The following is an 18754-nucleotide window of genomic DNA, read 5'->3' on the forward strand; positions in this document are numbered from 1 at the left end:
ATTCCTGGAGCAAGTTGGAAATGAGCTTCAAACTAAAATGTATTGAAATCAAGTCTTTAGCTGTCATTCTCTAAGGCAAGGAGATACTGACACATGTTGGTGCAGGAAATAAATAAGTGAGACTCCTCACAATAATTAAATTACTCATTCACTGAACAAGTAAAGTAAGCCCTCACTTAACATTGTTAATAGGTTCTTGGAAACTGCAACTTAGGAAAAATAATGTATAATGAAACCAATTCTACCACAGGTTCATCAATATAAATGAGTTAAATTCCTACGGCATATTTCTGGTCAAATGAACATCCCCAAACTTCTATATAAAGACCCAGAACACTTCTAATCCTAAACATTGAAATAAATGTGAGCTATAGATACATGAAAGAAAGATGAATAAAGTCAAGGAAAATCATTTTTTTCTCAACTTTCTTATTCCAGCTCAGGGTCATAAGTGTACTGAGCATCTCAAGGCAGCTCAGGGAGCAAGGTGAAACTCCATCTTAGAGAGGACTCCTTTCCACCACAGGATACACTCACACCTACCCTCATACTCACTCAGACTAAAGCAATATTCTTAAATCATCCCAATTAACCAACTCACCTAATGTGCACATCTTTGAAGTGTGTAAGAAAACCAGAGTACTCAAGGAAAAACCCATGCGGACATGAACAAATATGCCAAATGTGTCTGTTCTCACAGAGAGTGACCCTGGTCAGGATTAATTTTTGTCATACATATATCATAACAAAATGACGTTGAACAAAGCACCATTATCTGAGGACCAGCTGTGTATGAAAATCTCCTTTTATGGGCAAAAGCCTGTGTGGAATAGACTATATGTTTTACAGTTCTTCATGCCTATAATAAGTCAAAAGAGACAAGATACACATTTTGGCTTAAATACAACTTGGAACATGAATAATAAAAAGTGAAAAAGTTTGAATCAATGACATTGCTCTTAATCAAGAGGATAAACTTTATGGAAACAGTAGCATTTGAATTGGACTTGGAGAAAGTAAGCTTTTTTAAAAAAATGATTTTATTAATTCATTTTAAGAGGGGAGAGAAGGAAGAGGAGCAGGAAGCATCAACTCCCATACATGCCTTGACTGGACAAGCCTGGGGTTTCGAACTGACAACCTCAGCATTCCAGGTCGACACTTTATCCACTCTGCCACCACAGGTCAGGCAACTTTAAACTTTAGAAGCTCTTGTTTTTTAAATTGGAGGTGGTCATTATTTTAAAGACAGTTGGTGAAGCATCAAGCTGTTCCATTACCAGTGTGATAAAATATTCCTGCACCAACCTGACAATATCACAGTTTTCCTCTCAGAAAACTTCCTTTAGATTCCTTGGCAAAAGAGAAAACCAAAAGCCCAGCATGCCACCCCAGCCACAGATCATTATAAACACGACCCATCAAAACGGTAACAGCTCTTCCAGGAGGGAAACAGCCTAGGTGCTGGAGAGTCTGAAGAAAACCAATGGTTTGGTAATTGTGGGTAAAATGGCTGTGTTAGTCTTGCTCGCGGCTTTGCTGGCTGCAAGCACTTTGCCTGATTGGCGCGTGGGACCGTGGCAGCGCCCCGTGTGTCTGGTCAATGTAAGGCTGCGGGTGCTTTCCCTGGGCAGCAATTCTCCCAGATCGCTCTCCCACCACCATGAGGTGAGGTTTTCCCTGCTCCCTTGCCCTTACTGTAAAAAGCAGACTTTCCTTTGTTTGTTGCTCTTTTCCTTTCCTTGTTTATTGGCTCACCAGCCTCCAATAAACGAGTCTGGCCTGACGCTTTCCAGCTCCACAGTTCCTCTACCATCTGCCTGAATTCAGTGAGAAAATGCCAGGCCTCAACCACCAGCATTATATCTGGTGTAATGGGCAGGATTTGGAGTGGATCAATATGGAGCCACTGACATCCTTGAGGGGTGGGGTAGAGGAGTGGTTGTTGTTCTCCAGTGTATGGTTCCTCCTGGCTATCCTTTTGGGGGTTGTGGAGTCAGAAAATTCCTGTAGGGCTATCTCATTTTTTTTTAAATTTTTGAGTCTCTTTCTTCTTCTCTCTGTTGTGCCTCAAGTTGCTTGTCTTCTATTTCACTAATCCTCTCTTCTATCTGGCCTATTAGCTAAGCTTGTTACCTCGTTTTTCAGCTCATGAATTGAGTTTTTCATCTCTGTTTGATTTGTTTTTATAGTTTCAATTTCTTTGGAAATATATTCTTTGTGTTCATTGAGTTGTTTTCTGAGCTCCCTAAATTGCCTTTCTGTGTTTTCTTGTATATCTCGGAGGATTTTTAGGATTTCTATCTTGAATTCTCTGTCATTTAGCTCCAAGGTTTCCAATATATTAAATTTTTTCTCCATAGATTTTTCCTCATCTAGCTGTGTTACCTCTCTTTCTTTTGTATCCATGATATTCAATTTTCTCTTCCTTAATGGCATCTGAGGGTGGTTTTGTTGATAGTATTAATGAGATTTAATAAAGAATAAAAAGTTAAAAAAATAAAAAATCGAAAAGAGTTGTTTTTTAAAAAAAATTAATAATGAAATAAAGAAAAATAAAATAAAATAAAAATTTTTAAAAAAAGGAAATTATTCCCCCCTCCTTTTTCCCTCTCCTCTCCTCTCCCCTCTTTCTTGAGAAAATCTTGTGGTGAACTGTGAATTATAACAAACAATGCCTGTAATGGAGGGCCTGAATTGGGGAAAAGTAATAAAGGGGCAAAAAAAAAAAAAAAAAAAGAAAGAAAGAAAGAAAAAAGAAGGGTTATGGACCCACAAAAAGCAAATAAGAAAAAAATTTGGGTTAAGAATAAAATGATTTGCTTTTAGGTGTTGGTTGACTAAGAGTTATGATGAGAGGAATAAGAGGGAAACAGGAAAATGGGGGGACAAATTAAAAAATTACTATTGTATTTAGTGGAACAAGAACTAGATAAAATGGAGAGCCATGGATGGGAGCACTGCTAGTGAGTTAAAGAGGTGAAGTAAAAAAACCCCAAAATGCCACAAACATAAGTTTGAGTCCCAGATAAGATAATTTGTTCGTTATTGAGGTTTGAATGAGAGGAGATGTAAAGGAGAAAGGAAGAAACTAATATAGAGGGAGAAAAGAAAGAGAGAGAGAGAGAGAGAGAGAGAGAAAAGAAGGAACCACTAAAAGAAGAAAAAAGAAAAAAGAGGAGAGAGAGAGAGAGAGTTAAGGGTTTTGGAGTGCAACCCTCATAGAGAGAAAGGAAGAGGAAAGAAAAGATAATGGGAGATGTAACACTTATGGGTAGTGTAGTTCAAGGAGAGGAGAGAGTAAGACCGGCAGAGAGTTAATCGACCAAATTGGAGGAGGAAAAAAAAAATCAAGAATGAAGATAAGAGAAACAAACGAACAAATATAATAAAATGGGATAGGTTATAAAGTCTGCAGATTATTCTTGATTTTGAGAGGTTATCATCTTGCTTTTTCTTTTCTCTCCCTCTTCCTGCTCGGTGACTGTACCCGGGTTCTGCCCCTTTGGCACGCTCAGGTAGAGGTTTGCAGTTGATAAGTCTCTATGGCGATGTCATGTATTGTGCTTTAGTCTCGTTGGCAGTTGAGGCTCATTAGCATTTATAGGCTCCGACAGTGAGAGAGTCCGTGTTCCTGGAGCCTTTCTCCTAGTCTTTCCTTCCTCAATTAGTAGCCTGATAATCCAGCTATGGGGTTGCTGCTGCCTCTGCCTGGATAGTAAGAGGCTCAAAGAACTGACAACTCCCCACTCTATTTCCACTCAGCACAGGGCTCTGGGTAAGGCTCAGTCAGTCAGAGCTGCTAGCATAATCAGGTGGAGCTTCTGCCCACTCAAAGACCTCTGGCTCTGCCACTCTGTCCGGTAACACGGGTGGGCGCCCACTCCTGGGGCGCTTGGAGGAAACTCTCGCTCACTATCTGCGCGCGCAGACTAGGATATCAGGCCGGCTGCCTCACCCTCTGAGTGAAACCCCCACCCGCACGGAAAAGTTTCAGCGTTGGAATTAGTTCTCGCTCCCTCCCCGTGTGCGGCTTTCCCAGGGCGCTGGGGCGACCCGGAGATTCTGCTTTCGGCCCACACAAAGGCCTCTGACTCTGCCTCTCTGTGGGATAACACGGGCGCCCAGTCCTGGGGTTTTGGAAGGAATCTCTCACCCACTATCTGTGCGCACCGACCAGAGGATCCGGGAAAATGGCTGCCCCACTTGTCTTTCTTTGTCTGGGTTTGGCACGAGTCTTAGCTTGTATTGCCCGAGTTGCCACAGGAACAGTTTTTCCTCGGCTTGGATCTCTATGCCACAGCCTGGTTCGGCCGTTTGTGCCGCGACCTGGATCTATTCACCCCCTTTGCCCGCCTCAGTTTCTATATTCTCAGTTCCCAGTGAAAGCCGCCCTGTTTAGGTTAGTGAGGAAGGCGGAGCATTTCTTACTCCCTATTTCTTTCAGGGTTTGGTTATATATTTAGCCAATTTTTCGCTTGACCATACCTTCGGGTGCATGGTGAAACATCTGGAGGCTCCAATGATAGGTTTTTTTGTTTCTGGTTGAAGATCTTGTTGAGTTTTGGGGGAGATTTATCGGTATCACTTCCTACCTCGCCATTACTCTGACGTCATCTCCCCTCCTTTTGGGGGTTGTGGGCTGGGTGTTTTTTACAGCCCTGAGAGAGGAAATCAAGAGCTCTGTGCAAGAGGCTGCCTAAAGTCAAGAGCTCCAGGGTGAGCTGCAGACCAAGCGGTGACAACAGCATGAGCTGGAACAGTCACTGGAGAAAGAGCTATAGATCTGAGAACTGCAGATCAGGCTGCAGGCTGAGAACCAGTGACCACGTAAACTGTTGTGACACTGGAGAGGTAGGTTGACCAGGTTCAAGAGCTGCAGTGTGAGATGCAGGCTGAGCACCAACAGCACCTGGAACAGGAACAATCTCTGGAGAAGGAATCGCAAGTTTGCAAATTGCAGATTGCCCTGGAAGCTGAATGTTGGCAGCAACAGCTGTTGGAGAAAAAACTGCGAGTTTAGGAGCTTGAGTCTTAGCTACAGGCTGAGAGCTAGCAACCCAAGGAACCAAAGCAAGCTCAGAATATGGAGCTGCATTCCTTCAACAAAGTGTCTCTGAGCAAGCAGGAGCATGTGTTTCCAACTCCTCCTCCTCTGCAGGGGAGGCTCCAGCTGAAACTGCTGTGCACAGAATCAGAGCCCAGGCAGTAGTCACCAAGAAGTTAAAAGACTCAACAGCCAAGAGTCCCTCAGGGACAGGCACAATGTCCTCCACAAATAACAGAGCACTCTGTGGTCCAGTCCTACTCCCAAGCAGATTTGATAGAATTGGGGGTGCAATTCAGGCAGACACCCACCGAACCCATGCCAGCCTGGTTGCTATGGTTGTGGGACATGAGGGTGGATAGCATCATGCTCTCTGGAACAGAGATGGAAAAACTGGCCGCCATTACCACATACTCCAACTTGAGGCAGCATCTTCAGAATTGCCATGGCAACCCAGGAAACCATACCTTATTAGAATGGGTGATGGCTGCCATTCCTACTGTCTAACAGAATGCTAGAGACTTGTTGGGGGCAGTGATCAGTGTCAGTGCTATAGTGAACTGCCCTGGGTCCTTTGGGAACTAGGTATGAAGAATGCTGCTTTCAATCCAGAGACTAGTGGGCTAGATGAGGAAGTATTTATGGCCAGAATGAGGGATCTTATCCCCTGTAGTATCATATAAGCCCTTTTTGGGTCACTAGTGGCTATCCTGGGCCCCTATGAGGGACAGCCTATCAACCCAGTTACACAGATAGTAGCAGATGTGGGAGAGCTGGAGGCAGCATGAATCACAAAGCTATGAGGGCTGTTGCCCATGCTGCACCTCTGACTAGTAAGAGGAATGGGCCTGTGAAAGTTACCTGAACACAGATGTGGGTAGATTTAATTGTAGCTGGGGCAGATAGGGAGAAATTGGATGGCAAGTATAATAAGGTTCTTTTGGAGCTTTGGCAGCAGCTTAAACCAGGATGGAGATTCCGGCCACTGAGATGATGGCCCCAGCATCTACCAAAAAAACAATTGTTGTGCAGGCAGCATGGTTACAAGATTATATGATGAAGACCACTGAAGAAGAGGAGGACTCCTCCCAAGATGCACTGTTCCAGTTTGAATAGGGGAAAGGCCAAGGGACCCATCTAACAGGGATGGGTGGGGACCAGAGGCCCCCCACGGAACTGGCTATCCACTGGTCCCCTTCTAATATACAATGGGTATTGGACTTGCTGGATACGGGTGCAGAAGATTCCCTCTTTTATGGGAACCCAGATGGTTTGCTGGGACCCCGTTGGCCATTGATGTGAAGCCAATAACTATTCCATTGGGGATAGGAAGACTGCCTCCAAAGCCATATAAAGTATATGTATCTCCTATTCCTGGATGTATTTTGGGGGTAGATGTCTTACAAGGACTGTGGTTGGAAACTACAGCCAGAAAGTTCCACCTGAGAGTCAGGTCATGAGGCAGTGTTGCAGGGAACCTGGTAAATGACTGTGGATTACAGGAAACTTAATATAGTTGTTCTCCCTTTGCATGTTGCTGTTTCCTCGATAGCTAACATGATGGATAGGTTAAGCCATGAGTTGGGGACATACCACTTTGTGGCAGATTTGCTAATAATGCCTTTTTCTCTATTGATATAGCTGCAGAGAGTCAAGACCAATTTGCCTTCAATTGGGAAGGGGAGCAATGGACCTTTACAGTGTTACCCCAGGGCTATTTGCATAGCCCCACCTTGTGTCATGGGCTGGTGGCTGCTGACCTGGCTAAATGAAAACAACCAGAGGCAGTTTGTCTGTATCATTATATTGATGACATTATGCTAACTAGTGACTCTTTTCCAGAGTTGGAACGAGTCCCTACCCTACTATCCCATATAAAAGTGTGTGGCTGGGCTGTTGATGAGTGCAAATTACAAGGTTCTGGGTTATCTGTTAAGTTCCTGGGAATTTTTTGGTCAGGTAAGACAAAGGTTATCTCTGACGCAGTTATAGATAAGATCCAACTACAGTAAGGCAGGTACAGAAATTCCTAGGTGTGTTGAGGTATTGGCTAGCATTCCTACACATTTGGCTCAGTTACTGTGCCCTTTAAATAACCTTATTCAGAATGGGGTTCACTGGGTTTGGACTGAGCCAGTACAAGGTGCATTTGCAGCAGCTAAGAGAGCTGTCAAGGTGAAACAGGTCTTGAATGTGTTTGATCCTGTCAGGCCCTGGGAGCTTAATGTCCATGTAACCCCTCTGAGGGGGTTGGATGAGGCTGTGGCAACAAACAGAGTGCCTACAGCAACTTACTGGGTTTTTGTCCCAATTGTGGAAAGGCGCTGAAGTCCGTTACTCATTAGTGGAGAAGCAGTTGGCAGCTGTGTATACTGCCCTCCTGGCCACTGAGAGTATTATCACCACACTTCCAGTTATGGTCATGACCATAGACCCTATTGCAGGGTGGGTGAGAGATTGGGCAACCAAACCTCACAGTGGTACAGCCCATATCTCCACCCCGGCCAATTGGGGTGCCTACCTGCAACAACACTGTGCTCTTAGCACCAGCCCATTGAGGGCGGAACTGCAGGAAGTCTTGGGACCAGTCACCTATGTGACCTTAGAATCAGGAGCAGCTGGGGCTCAAGAGGCAGAACCTGAAGTCAGTCCTCGGTGCCCATCTCCAAGGATGCCTGGTATGCTGATGGTTCTAGCAGGGGCCAGCTGGCCAAGTGGATGGCTATAGCATTTCAACTGGCCACTGAGACTATTTGGATGGACACGGGTACAGGACAGAGCAGCCAATGGGCAGAATTAAGAGCCGTATGGCTAGTTACTTGTAATGAACTTTCACCTCTGGTGATTTGCACCGACAGCTGGGCTGTTTATCATGGACTGACCCTTTGGATTGCTACTTGGCACATTAACCAGTGGATGGTAATGCACCGTCTGCTATGGAGTCAGGCCATGTGGCAGGACTTATGGGAAAGAGGACACCAGAAAGAGGTGAAAGTATACTATGTCACAGGGCGTGCCCCTCTAGCTCAGCCTGGGAATGATGAGGCAGACACCATGGAGAGGGTGTGATGATTAGAGATTACACCTGCAGGTGACATGGCACAGTGGCTCCACTGGTGTCTGCTCCATGCAGGACAAAAAAACGACGTGGGCTACAGTTAAGGCATGGAACTTGCCTTTGTCCTGTGCAGAGGTACTTGCAGTTTGTGATTAATGCTCTTAGGAGCACCATCAGAGACAACGGGCATCACCTGGACAGATCCAGAGAGGTCGTGTTCCACTAACATGGTGGGAGATAGACATCATTGGACCCTTACCAAAGTCAGACAGCTACCAGTATGCAGTCATCTTTGTAGATACTGCCACTGGTCTGCTTGCTGCTTACCCTGCCTGTAACCCAGACCAAAGGGCAGTCATATAGGCTCTGGACAGCCTGAGTGCTGTGTATGGGTGGCCACTGGTACTTGGAAGTGACAATGGTGCCTATTTCATGGGTCCTATGGTGAGGCAATGGGCTCAAGACCTCGGGGTGGACTGGAAGTACCATGTTCCCTACCACCCACAGGCTGCTGGTATCACTGAGCGGTATAATGGACTCTTAAAGCAGGGACTGCAACAGGAGGGGGGCACTAGCTCCCTTATTGGATGAACATGCCGATTGTGGGCAGTACTTCGGATTTTGAATGAGAGACCTGGACAGTAGGGCCCAGCTCCAGTCCAGGCCCTCCTGCACCAGAGAGCTGCTCCCATCCAGTTGCCGATATGCACCAAGGACACTGCTCAAGCCGGGCTTTGGACAGCAGGGCAATGTGCTTTTGCCTGCCCCAACAGCCCTCCTTACAGGACAACAGCCTCGATGGACATGGCCCTGGACTGTACAGGCCCCCACCTACGATACGTGGCCTTGTTGGTACCGTGGGGTAGGGGACTAGAGGTGGACCTCCAGTTAACTCCCTGGACAACCAGCACCTGGCCGCCTAAGGTAGAAGTGTATTATCCCTCGAGTGCTTGGGGAGACAGCATTATGAAGGGCACCTTTGTAATTTCCTTATGGTCAATAATAAGATCTTCCACCTTATGACACATAGAACCAGCAGATCCTGGTGTGCAGGCCAGTAAGGTTTGGCATGCCCGCCTGGGGTGGCCTCTGGTATGAGCTACTGTGCTGGCTGTGTTCTGCCAGAAGAGAAAAAATTGCCACTCTTAGTACCGCAAACCACTCGAGCATTTTGCCCATAGCTGTGTTTGTAATTCTGTCATCTGCTGTTTCTGTTTTTGTAATGCACCTCACTCCTCACACAGGGACCACCACGGAAGAAACTTGTCATGCAGATTGTGAGGCGAGTAACCCTAAATGGGTGGAATGTGGGGAAAATGGCTGTATTAGGCTTGCTCCCAGGTTTGCTGGCTGCAAGCAGTTTGCCTGATTGGTGCGTGGGCACGTGGCAGTGCCATGTGTGTGTGATCTATGTAAGGCGGCGGGTGCTTTTCCTGGTCAGCAATTCTCTCAGATCGCTCTTCTACCACCATGAGATGAGGTTTTCCCTGCTCCTTTGCCCTTATTGCAAAAAGCAGATTTTCCTTTGTTTATTAGCTCTTTTCCTTTTGTTGTTTATTTGCTCACCTTTATGAGCCTCCAATAAATGAATATGGCCCAATGCTTTCCAGCTGCAGTTCCTCTGCCTTCTGCCGGAACTCAGTGAGAACCTGCCTGGCCTCAAACACCAGCATTACAGTAATTGGCAAGTACCTGCTAGGATGCCAAGCATACTTGCAAGAGAGAGCCAATACAATCCAAAACTCTTTAGGTTAAATTTGCAGCACCAACCCAGGCAGATAATGCTTGTCTTGTATTTACTGCCATATCCTGCCACTTCTTCTTTTAGGCAAACGATCTCACCAACTTTGCTGTTTCAGCATGCGAGGGACCAGCTGAGCAAGGAGACAAAGGTGGCTGCAGCTAAAGCTCATCTCTTAGCTGACCCATGACTTTTAAACCCCCTTTTACCCTTTTGCACTGCATGTGATCCTTAAGACATTAACCTAGAAAGCCATCAATGAAAGAGGCCATATCCAGTCTTCAAAATCCTCAATTAAGAGAATGGTCTCTATTCTGGCCCCTAAGTAGCATCCAGTAATAGTTATAATTTGTTATTTTTTGATTTTGTGATATGTAGAATGTTTTCTAGCTAAAATCACTGATGATCGGCCCTGGCCGGTTGGCTCAGCGGTAGAGCGTCGGCCTAGCGTGCAGAGGACCCGGGTTCGATTCCCGGCCAGGGCACACAGGAGAAGCGCCCATTTGCTTCTCCACCCCTCCGCCGCGCTTTCCTCTCTGTCTCTCTCTTCCCCTCCCGCAGCCAAGGCTCCATTGGAGCAAGGATGGCCCGGGCGCTGGGGATGGCTCTGTGGCCTCTGCCTCAGGCGCTAGAGTGGCTCTGGTCGCAACATGGCGACGCCCAGGATGGGCAGAGCATCGCCCCCTGGTGGGCAGAGCGTCGCCCCTGGTGGGCGTGCCGGGTGGATCCCGGTCGGGCGCATGCGGGAGTCTGTCTGACTGTCTCTCCCCGTTTCCAGCTTCAGAAAAATGGAAAAAAAAAAAAAAATCACTGATGATCAAAATATTGCACTCAATTAAAGAGGAGAAGACTGTGTATAAGTAAAAAATTCAAGCACATTCTATTACCCCCCAAAAATGGCTGTCAACTTTCTTGAAGAGCGTAGTCCGTCTAGGCCCACAGAGCTCTTTGGTTATTAGCAAGAGTTCTAGAACAAGCAGACCTGGCATGGCATTACATTTCCATTGCCTCTCAGACTTCTCTAATTTTCTTCAAAAGAGGACTTTTTATTTTATTTAGACAATAAATTTTAATGAAGTGACATTGATCAATTAGAGTATATAGATTCAGAGAAAACATCTCCAGATCATTTTGACATTTGATTATGTTGTATACTCATCACCCAAATGCAAATTGTCTTCTATCACCTTTTATTTGGTTCCCTTTAACCCCCACCCCCTCCCTCTCCTCCCTTCCCCTTTCCCTGGTAACCACTGCACACTTATCCATGTCCATGAGTCTCAGTTTTGTGTCCCACCTATGTATGGAATCATACAGTTCTTAGTTTTTTCTGATTTACTTATTTCACTTTGTATAATGTTACCAAGGTCCATCCATGTTGTCATAAATAATCCTATGTTATCATTTCTTACGGCTGAGTAGTATTCCATAGTGTATATGTACCACATCTTCTTTATCCAGTCTTCTATTGAAGGGCTTTTTGGTTGTTTCCATGTCCTGGCCACTGTGAACAATGCTGCAATGAACATGGGGCTGCATGTATCTTCACGTACTAATGTTTTTGAGATTTGGGGGTATATACCCAGTAGAGAGATTGCTGGGTCATAGGTAGTTCTATTTTTAATTTTTTGAGGAACCACCATACTTTCTTCCATAATGGTTGTACTACTTTACATTCCCACCAACAGTGGATGAGGGTTCCTTTTTCTCCACAGCCTCTCCAACACTTGTTATTAACTGTCTTGTTGATAATAACTAATCTAACAGGCGTGAGGTGCTATCTCATTGCAGTTTTTATTTGTATTTTTCTAATAACTAATGAAGATGAGCATCTTTTCATATATCTGTTGGCCATTTATATTTCTTCCTGGGAGAAGTGTCTGTTCATGTCCTCTTCCCATTTTTTTATTGGATTGTCTGTTGTTTGTTGTTGGGTTTTGTGAGTTCTTTGTATATTTTGGATATTAGGCCCTTATCTGAGCTGTTGTTTGAAAATATCATTTCCCATTTAGTTGGCTGTCTGTTTTGTTTTCAGTTTCTTTTGTTGTGCAGAAGCTTCTTAGTCAGATGTATTCCCATTCATTTATCTTTGCCTTCACTTCCCTTGCCTTTGGAGTCAAATTCATAAAATGCTTTTTACAGCTAAGGTCCATGAGTTTAGTACCTATGTTTTTCTTCTATGTAATTTATTGTTTCATATCTTATATTTAGGTCTTTGATCCATTTTGAATTAATTTTGGTACAAGGTGACAAACTATAGTCGAGTTTCATTCTTTTGCATGTGGCTCTCCAGTTTTCCCAGCACCATTTATTGAAGAGGCTTTCTTTTCTCCATTGTGTGTTTTGGCTCCTTTATGAAAGATGATTTGACCATATACATGTGGTTTTATTTCTGGGCTCTCTATTCTGTTCCATTGGTCTGAGTATCTATTTTTCTGCCAATACCATGCTGCTTTGATTATCGGGGCTCTGTAGTACAATTTGAAGTCAGGTATTGTAATGCCCCAGCTTTGTTTTTTTCCTTAGGATTACTTTGGCTATTCAAGGGTTTTTATAGTTCCATATAAACCTGATGATTTTTTTGTTCCATTTCTTTAAAAAATGACATTGGAATTTTGATGGGAATTGCATTAAATTTGTATATTACTTTGGGTAATATGGCCATTTTAACTATATTTATTCTTTCTATCCAAGAACAAGGAATATTTTTCCATTTCATTGTATCTTTTTCAATTTCCATTAGCAATGCTTTGTAGTTTTCAGTATGTAGGTTTTTTACATTCTTTGTTATGTTTATGCCTAGGTATTTTTTTTTGCACCTATAAAAGGGATTCTTTTTTTAGTTCATTTTCTGAAGTTTTATTATTGGCATATAAGAAGGCAATAGACTTCTTTATATTAATTTTGTATTCTGCGACCTTACTGTATTGGTTTATTGTATCTAGTAGTCTTTTTGTGGAGTCTTTGGGGTTTTCGATGTACAGGATCATATCATCTGCAAAAAGTGATACCTTTACTTCTTCTTTCCCAATATAAATGCCTTTTATTTCTTTCTCTAGTCTGATTGCTCTGGCTAGAACTTCCAGCACGATGTTGAATAAGAGTGGAGAGAGTGGGCAGCCTTGTCTTGTTCCTGATTTTAGAGGAAAAGTTTTCAGTTTTTTTGCCATTTAATATGATGTTAGCTAATGACTTGTCATAAATGGCCTTTATTATGTTGTGATATTTTCCTTCTATACCCATTTTGTCAAGTGTTTTTTTATTAATTTTAATGGGGTGACATTAATAAATCAGTGTACATATGTTCAAAGAAACCATCTCCAGGTTATCTTGTCATTCAATTATGTTGCATACCCATCACCCAAAGTCAAATTGTCCTCTGTCACCTTCTATCTGGTTTTCTTTGTGCACCTTGTTGAGTGTTTTAAACATAAAATGATGTTGTATTTTACTGAATGTTTTTTCTGCATCTATTGATAAGATCATATGGTTTTTGTTCTTTGTTTTGTTGATATGGTGTATTATGTTAACTGTTTTATATATGTTGAACCATCCTTGTGATTCTGGGATGAATTCCACTTGATCGTGATGAATTATTTTTTTAATGTGTTGTTTTATTCGATTTGCTAGTATTTTTGTTTAGGATTTTAGCATCTGTCTTCATTAGAGATACTGGTCTGTAGTTTTCTTTTTTTGTGTAGTACTTGCCAGGTTTATGTTGGCCTCATAAAATGTGTTTGGAAGTATTGCTTCTTCTTCAATTTTTGGGAAGACTTTGAGTAGAATAGGAACCAAGTCTTCTTTGAATGTTTGATAGAATTCACTAGTATAGATGTCTGGCCCTGGACTTTTATTTTTTGGGAGGTTTTTGATAGTTGTTTCTATTTCCTCCCTGCTTATGGGTCTTTTTAGGCTTTCTACTTATTTATGATTCAGTCTAGGAAGGTTGTATTGTTCTTGGAATTTATCCATTTCTTCTAGATTGTTAAATTTGGTGGCATATAGTTTTTCATAGTATTCTACAATAATCCTTTGTAGATCTATGATATGTGTGGTGATTTCTTCTCTTTCATTTTGGATTTTGTTTATATGAGTCCTTTCTCTTTTTTCCTTAGTGAGACTTGCCAAAGGTTTGTCAATTTTGTTGCTCTTTCCCAACAGAGGAGTTTTAAATGTATTAAAACTGATACACCCAAGTCTGATCAGGTGATGGCACAGTGGATAGACCCTTGGTCTTAGACGAAAAGGATTCAAGTTCTAGACCCTGAGGTCACTGGCTTGAGTGTGGGATCATAGACATGACCCCTTGGTCACAGACTTAAGCCCAAGGTCGCTGGCTTGAGCAAGGGGTCCCTTGCTCTGCTGTAGCCCCCAGTTAAGGCACATATGAGAAAGCAATAATTGAACAACTAAGATGTCGCAACAAAGAATTGATGCTTCTCATCTCTCTCCCTTCCTGTCTGTCTGTCTCTATCTGTCCCTCATGCTCTCTCTCTCTCACTCTTGCTTTAAAAAATAACAACAAAAGAACTGATAAACCCAAGTAAAATATTATAGACATTTTATAGCAAGGCTCTATAATTTGACTCCTTCAAGTAAGCACACTAATGAAGAAATGTTTGATTTGTTATGAGGAGACACAAGAACCCCAAGGAAAGTCAGGTTCAAGTCACCCTGATATAATTACTGATGTGTTTAATTAAATCATGTGCATAAGGCATTAAATATTTTAGCCAAGTCTCTTGAAAAACACTAATATGAAATGATTTTCTGAGGTAAATGGGATTTAGTGGTGTTGGTAAGTAGAGCAGACATAGACAGCATCTGCAGGCTTAATTAAATGTTTGCCTAACCATATAAAAAGACAGTGATGTATCTTCATAACATCTGGCAGCTTCTCATCCTGCCATCACTCTTTAATTAGCAGGCTGGTGAATTTAATAAAAAATGGCTTTAACTCAGGAGCAGATGGCTCTTTGGAGTGACAAGGAGAAGGACCATTTCTGTCCTGTTTACGTCTTATATGTATGTAGCTTTTTAGTCTGAAGATCCCTCCGGAGCACAGGCCTAATGAAATCAGTGGGTTTAATACCTTCTGAAAGCAACCACTTCAAAATGTTGTCTCATTAAAATCATTTGACTTGTGAGTTTCCAAAGATGGTTTTTCCTTTGTGTCTCTGATTTCATTTCTTCTATTTTATTATAAGATGAGTCTTTCAGTTGTTTAAAAAAAAAAGTTGTGTAAAATTATGTGGTTTCATTTCTTAGGTAGATAAAAACTGTTGGACCCAAAGCTGTCTCTGAAATGATAACCAGTAATCAGAGTTTTAACATCTAGGAAACATAAACCTCCATCTCCACCTTATGTCCACTGGCCACTGCCTGGCTCCCGTCTCCATCTTAGTGGACAATTGGCTCGAGATAAGAAGGGAGGAAAATATCCTTTGCTTTTCACAGATGTTGTTTTAGAAATAAAAGAAAAGATCAGAATATCTCAAGCAATTAGAAAAATAAGACTGTTCATGGCATGCCCCCACTGACACATGCCACCCTCCCTGTGGCAGGACAGTGAGGTGGCGCTGACCACGAGGACAGGACAGCCCCAACTTCTTCAAGACAGTGGAGAGCTTCTTTGACCACGGCGCCAGCACCGTGGAGGACAAGCTGGTGGGGGACCTGAAGACCTGGGAGAGCAACGAGCAGAAACTGAACTGCAGATCATTGGGCCCTGCAACCACGTGCTGAGCCTGTCCTTCCGCACCCCGTCCAAGGACCACTCCTGGGAGGTCATGGAAGGCTACCTGGCTCAGCACAGCCAGTTCTACATGCCCTGCAAGGGAGGTAGTTCCTATAGCACTGACATGGGTGTGGGGGAAGTAAAAGCTTTGGCTTTCCTGGTACTGTGGAAGCGTGCGATGTGTTGTGCCATTTGTGGGTGCCTATGCTGCTAGGAACATCAATCCCAGGAACCACACTGATAATGAACTGGAAAAACATCACATGGGAAGGTTCATCATGGAGCTGGCAAAGAAGGGCTTTACTGATCTTGGCACTGATGTACCTGACCCAGAGTAAGCATGGGCAGAGAGCAGAGAGCAGAGAGCCTGTATAACTGACACCTATGCGAGCACCACAGGGCACTATGGTAGTAATGCCCATAACTTTGTCACTAGTAAGCCCATCAGGCAGGGTAAAATCCACCGAGGGTTGCCTGCTGCTGGCTAGGCAGTTTCTAATCTATGGGGTTAAAAACTTCATTAATAAATCTCTTACATGAGCATTTTTGAAATGACACTAGGGTTTGGAGATAAAACATTTGTTGTTCAGGGATATGGTAAAGTAGGCCTGCACATGAGATACTGGCATCACTTTGGTGCTAAATGTGTTGGTCAGTCTGATGAGAGCATATGGAATCCAGATGGTATTGACCCAAAGGAACTATAAGACTTCAAACTGCAACATAGATCAATCCTGGGCTTTTCCAAGGCAAAGCTTTATAAGGAAACATCTTAGAAGCTGACTGACATATTGATTCCTGCTGCCAGTGAGGAGCAGAATCAAAGCCGAGATCATTGCTGAAGGCACCATGGACCAACAACTCCAGAAGCCGATAAGGTGTTCCTGGAGAGAAACATTATGGTAATTCCAGATCTCTACTTGGATGCTGGAGGAGTAACAGTGTCTTACTCTGAGTGGCTGAAGAACCTGAATCGTGTCAGCTGTGGCCGTCTGACCCTCAAATATGAAAGGGATTCTAACTACCACTCGCTCGTGTGTGTTCAAGAGAGTGTGTGGAAAGAAAATTTGGAAAGCACAGTGGAACTATTATGGTTGTGCCCACAGCAGAGTTCCAAGACGGGAGATCAGGTGCATCTGAGAAAGACAATGTGCACTCTGGTTTAGCTTACACTATGGAGCACTTGGCTAGGCAAATCACATGCACAGCCAGGAAGTATATAACCTGGGATGGGACCTGGGAACAGCTGTCTACGTCATTACTACAGAGAAAATCTTCAAGGTGTACAGTGAAGCTGGAGTGACCTTCACATGGGTGGATTGTAACTGACTTCTTCACTACCCTCTTCACAACTTCATCTGTAGACCTAGCAGAAGTTCACATGTAACAACTGAGATCTCTTTCTCTCATTACTTATTTACTATAGATAATGTACACCATTCTCAAAAAGTCAGTCCAAATGAGTCCCTTATGAAAAAATAAATTAAGGTTAGGGAATCATGTACAAAGCTGAAAGTAAATGCCAAAGAGACATTTGGGTATTTTTCCTTTAAATAAGAAGTGCCTTCTATCTTCCTGCACGGTCTTGTTCACACTGCTTCCCAACAGTTAGAGCTGTGGTCGGGACAGCACCTGTTGTTCAAGAGCAGTCAGTTTCTTGTTGTTTTGGCTATGGATGAGTCTAAGATGTGCTGTAACTTTGACATGTTTTAGAAGCAGGGGTGTGGCATTTTCAGAAGGTAGCATGGTCCTCAAGTGAGTATTGATATTTTAATATTAGCAAAAAATTTCAATTTTATAGATTGTAAACTAAAATCAAAGCTGTTTCTCTTTATGCATCTAATTGTTTTAAAATAAAATAAGTACATGCTGCTGTAATAAAATTGCCTTTAATCACTTGATAACCCTAACCTTGACTCAAGAAGTGAACGCTTATAAACATAATGAGTGAAAAAAGCTAATGTTGAAAAAAAATAAACCCTGGCCAGTTGGCAGTTGGCTCAGTGGTAGAGTGTCAGCCTGGCATCTGGATGTCCCAGGTTTAATTTCTGGTCAGGGCACACAGAAGAAGCAACTATCTGCTTCTCTCCCCTCCTCCCATTCTCTCTCTCTCTCTCTCTCTCTCTCTCTCTCTCCCCCCTCCTGCAGCCATGGCTTGATTGGTGCCAGCACATAAGCCCCAGCTGCTGAGGATGCTCCATGGAGCCTCCACCTCAGGTGCTAAAATAGCTCAGTTGTAAGCATGGGCCCAGATGGGCAGAGCATCAGTCCCAGAGGGGATTGCCATGTGCATCCCAGTCAGGGTGCATGCAAGAATCTGTCTCTCTATCCTTTCCTCTCACTTGGAAAAGAAGACAAAGAAAAAAAAAGAAATAGAAAAAGACACAATGAAATGGGAAAATATTCCATGTTCATGGATCAGAAGACTTAACATAGTTAAAATGACCATATTACCCAAAGCAATATACAAATTTAATATAATCCCCATTAAAATCCCAATGTCATTTTTTAAAGAAATAGGTGAAAAATATCACCAGATTTATATGGACTATAAAAGATATCAAATAGCCAAAGCAATCCTGAGAACAGAAAATGAAGCCAGAGGTATCACACTACCTGACTTCAAATTATACTACAGAACCACAAAATTCAAAACAGCATGGTATTGGCTGAAAAACAGACATACAGACCGATGGAATAGAATGAAGAGGCCAGAAATAAAATTACATATACATGGACAAATCATCTACAAAGGAGCCAAAAACACACAATGGAGCAAAGAAAGCCTCTTCAATAAATGGTGCTGGGAAAATTAGAAAGCCACAAGCAAAATAGTGAAACTTTACTACACCTTGTCCTGTTCACAAAAATTAATTCAAAATGGATCAAAGACCTAAATATAACATCTGAAACAATGAATTATATAGAAAAAAACATAGCTACTAAATTTATGGACCTTGGCTGTACAGAGCATTTTATGAATTTGACCCCCAAAGCAAGGAAAGTAAAGGCAATAATAAATGAATGAGACTATATCAAACTAAAAAGCTTCTGCACAGCAAAAGAAAATAACAAAAAGGCCCTGGCCGGTTGGCTCAGCGGTAGAGCATCGGCCTGGCGTGCGGGAGACCTGGGTTCGATTCCCGGCCAGGGCACATAGGAGAAGCTCCC

At 43.0% G+C, this 18754-nt stretch overlaps 1 pseudogene; it reads left to right on the forward strand.

The window, feature by feature from the left end:
- Positions 1–16912, forward strand: part of LOC136309363 (glutamate dehydrogenase 1, mitochondrial-like) — a 55804-nt pseudogene extending 38892 nt beyond the window's left edge.
- Positions 16913–18754: the final 1842 nt, after the last annotated feature.

The sequence above is a fragment of the Saccopteryx bilineata genome, chromosome 6, assembly GCF_036850765.1.
Source record: "Saccopteryx bilineata isolate mSacBil1 chromosome 6, mSacBil1_pri_phased_curated, whole genome shotgun sequence".
NCBI classification, from domain to species: Eukaryota; Metazoa; Chordata; class Mammalia; order Chiroptera; family Emballonuridae; genus Saccopteryx; species Saccopteryx bilineata.